This window comes from Lactuca saligna, chromosome 1, assembly GCF_052625555.1.
Source record: "Lactuca saligna cultivar CGN05327 chromosome 1, ASM5262555v1, whole genome shotgun sequence".
NCBI lineage: Eukaryota > Viridiplantae > Streptophyta > Magnoliopsida > Asterales > Asteraceae > Lactuca > Lactuca saligna.
The window spans coordinates 53877849-53880898 of NC_136417.1; the positions used below are offsets into that span (position 1 = coordinate 53877849).

Genomic DNA, 3050 nt, shown 5'->3' on the forward strand with positions numbered 1-3050 from the left:
GTCTTCTTCCAATAACTCGTCAAGCATGTCGATTGAGAACGCCGTGTCGTCACTACTCTTTGAGTACTTCATGGCTTGGTCTACCCCGAATGTTACTGAGTCGTCCCCAACTCGCAATGTGAGCTTTGAATCTCTCATATCTACGATGGCGCTAGCGGTGTTGAGGAAGGGTCTTCCAAGGATGATTGATACTTGCGGATCCGCCTCCATGTCGAGAATGATGAAGTCAGCTGGGAAGACAAATTTGTCTACTTTCACTAATAAATCTTCACATATGACTCTTGGGAAAGTAACCGTCTTGTTTGCCAAATGAATTGCCATCCGAATTGGCCTTGGCTCCGGGAGGTCCATCTTTTTGAAGAACGAGTACGGCATAAGGTTCACACTCGCTCCAGAATCAGCTAAAGCATGAATTGCTGCCAAGTTGCCAAATTGGCAAGGTAGAGTTAAGCTCCCCGGATCACCCTTCTTCTTTGGTAATTTGTTTAGCATGGCGGCGGAGCAATTCTCATTCAATACTACTTTCTGCACTTCTTCCATCTTTCTTCTATTAGTGAGGAGTTCCTTAAGGAACTTTGTATACTTGGGCATTTGCATAACGGCTTCAATGAAAGGAATGTTTATTTGAAGAGTTTTAATATGATCAAGGAACTTCTGATATTCCTCTTCCTGGTTCTCCTTCTTGGCTCGGGCTGGGTATGGCATTGGAGGCTGGTATGGTTTCAAGGGTGGCTGATCATTAGTTTTTTCAGATGTACTCGCCGAGTCCATCGGTCCTACTCGGCGAGTAGGGCTCTCAGATTGTGAATGTTGGTTTTCAACTTGTACTTCCGTTTCTTCCTTCTGTGAGTCCTTGTTCGCTTCAGTTCGAATGGGGGCCAGGGGAGTAATAATCTTCCCACTTCTTATGGTAACAATATTCACTTGCGCGCCTCGTGGGTTGTTCTCGGTTTTGCTAGGAAGCTCACCCGGTGACCTTTGGTTTAGTTGTTGAGCGAGTTGCCCAAGCTGAGTTTCTATGTTATGGATGGATGCTTGCTGGTTCCTGAGCATTGTTCTTGTTTCTTGGATAGCAGCATCGTGGTCATTGTGTCTTTTCTCGGAAGCAGCCACAAATTTAGTTAGCATCTCTTCCAAGCTTGGCTTCTTCTCTTGCACCGGCTCCTCCTTTTGGTAAAAGCCTCTCCCTTTTTGTCTATACTTCTCCTCCTTGGCCTTCTTGTACTCTTCGTAAGGCAGCCACTCCTTCTTTTGTTTTCGCCAGTCTTCATCATACCGGTCACCGCTCGAATAGCATACTTGTTCCTTTTTGTTGCCGTGCTCATCCAAATCACAATCTCTAGTGAGGTGAGGTCCATTGCAATTCTCGCAACCCACCCGTATGGCATGGATAGTTTGATCCATTTTGTCCATTCTTCTATCCATGGTTTTTAACATGGCCATAACCGCGGATAAATCTTCAGTAGCAGCGTATGCGGCTCCCCTCGTGACATCATTCCTAGGGTTGTGGTATTCTCTAGAGTGTTTAGAAAATTCTTCAATTAATTCTTTGATCACCGGGGGTGGCTTCTTTGTAAGTGGGCCTTGTGAGTCTAGCAGCTGCCGGGTCGTGACATTGACTCCATCATAAAAGATGGAAACTTCTTGTTGGCTATTTAGATCATGGTGTGGGCAATTTCGTAGCAGACTTTTGTACCTTTCCCATGCTTCATATAACGACTCTCCAGCTTGTTGTTCAAAATTTGCAATGGCCTTCTTGAGCTTGGCTATCTTGGATGGTGGGCAAAAGTGATCAATAAACTCTTCCTTCATTCTGGCCTAAGTAGTGACTGACCCGGGAGGAAGTGATTTGAGCCAGTCTTTAGCAGCACCCTTGAAGGTTACCGGAAGCATCCGAAGCAGTTGAGTTTCGCGGGTGACATTTGGAATGTTGAAGTAATCAGCAACATCATTTACTTCATCCAAATGTTTGTAGGCATCTTCATGATCTTTCCCGTAGAAAGGTATTTCCTTGAGTGAATCTAGGATATGACCTTTTAGCTCAAAGGTGGCAGTTGCGGGAATTGCGGGTTGCACAAGTCCCGGGCCATGGTCGTCGCGCATCCTCTTCTTCCATTCTCCCATGGGAATTTCATCAATGTTAGCCATAGTGAATGCTAACTCTTCCTCCGATTCGGTGTCTTGTTCGTAAGTTGCCTCGTCTTCTTCCTCGGTTTCGTATCTAATCTCTTCTTGAATTGGCTCTTCAATTATTAAGGAAGCGCTTGAAGCTCCTGATTTGCTGCTCTTCTTTTTCCCGAAAACAGTCTTCAAGTTGGACAATGGTGATTTCTTTGGTGTGCTTGAACTCTCCACGTCCTTCCCTTTGTTTCTTTTCAATTCGGATTCGGGGTCTTCAAACAGGGGTACCAGTGGTGTGTTTGCTCCTCTGGTCATGAAAGTCCTGAAATTAATCAAATAAAAGCGTAAAAAGAACAAAAAGATTGTAAACAAATAAAAGGAAAATTTTCTAAATAAGCTGTTACTCGCCGAGTAGGTGCGAGTGCACTCGGCGAGTATCAGTGATTTTTCAAAAAAAATTCTAAGTTTTTAGCCTAACTAAAACAGATACTAAAACCTAATTACTAGTTACTAAATTGCAATAAATGAACTTTATGCAAGTAAACTCACACAAAGGATCGAAAAAAAATTAGGAATTAGCTTAATTATTTAGAACCGTTCCCCGGCAACGGCGCCAAAAACTTGATGTGTGTAAATTCAACTAGTTTTATCCCTACTTTTTATTAATAATTTGAGCACACAAAGGCAGTGAACCTGTCTTTAAGTGGTATAGATTGATAAGTAAGGTATCGAACTCAGGGAACGGAAATTAAACTAATAGCTAATTTTAACTAAACAAATAATAAAAGTAAATGGTTTTTCTCTAGTTTTGCAAGACTAGAAACTTAAGCAAACTAAATTTAACTAATTAACTAAAGCAACAACTATTCACCAAATTTGATAAAGATGTTTCTATTTAGGTTCAACCAATTCACTCCTATGGTTATTTA

At 42.3% G+C, this 3050-nt stretch overlaps 1 non-coding gene across 1 annotated transcript; it reads left to right on the forward strand.

The window, feature by feature from the left end:
• Positions 1-1657: 1657 nt before the first annotated feature.
• On the forward strand, positions 1658-1764 carry LOC145027953 (small nucleolar RNA R71). Its single transcript, XR_013675713.1, has one exon. It is a non-coding gene; the product is annotated as a small nucleolar RNA R71 (small nucleolar RNA).
• The last annotated feature ends 1286 nt before the right edge of the window (positions 1765-3050 follow it).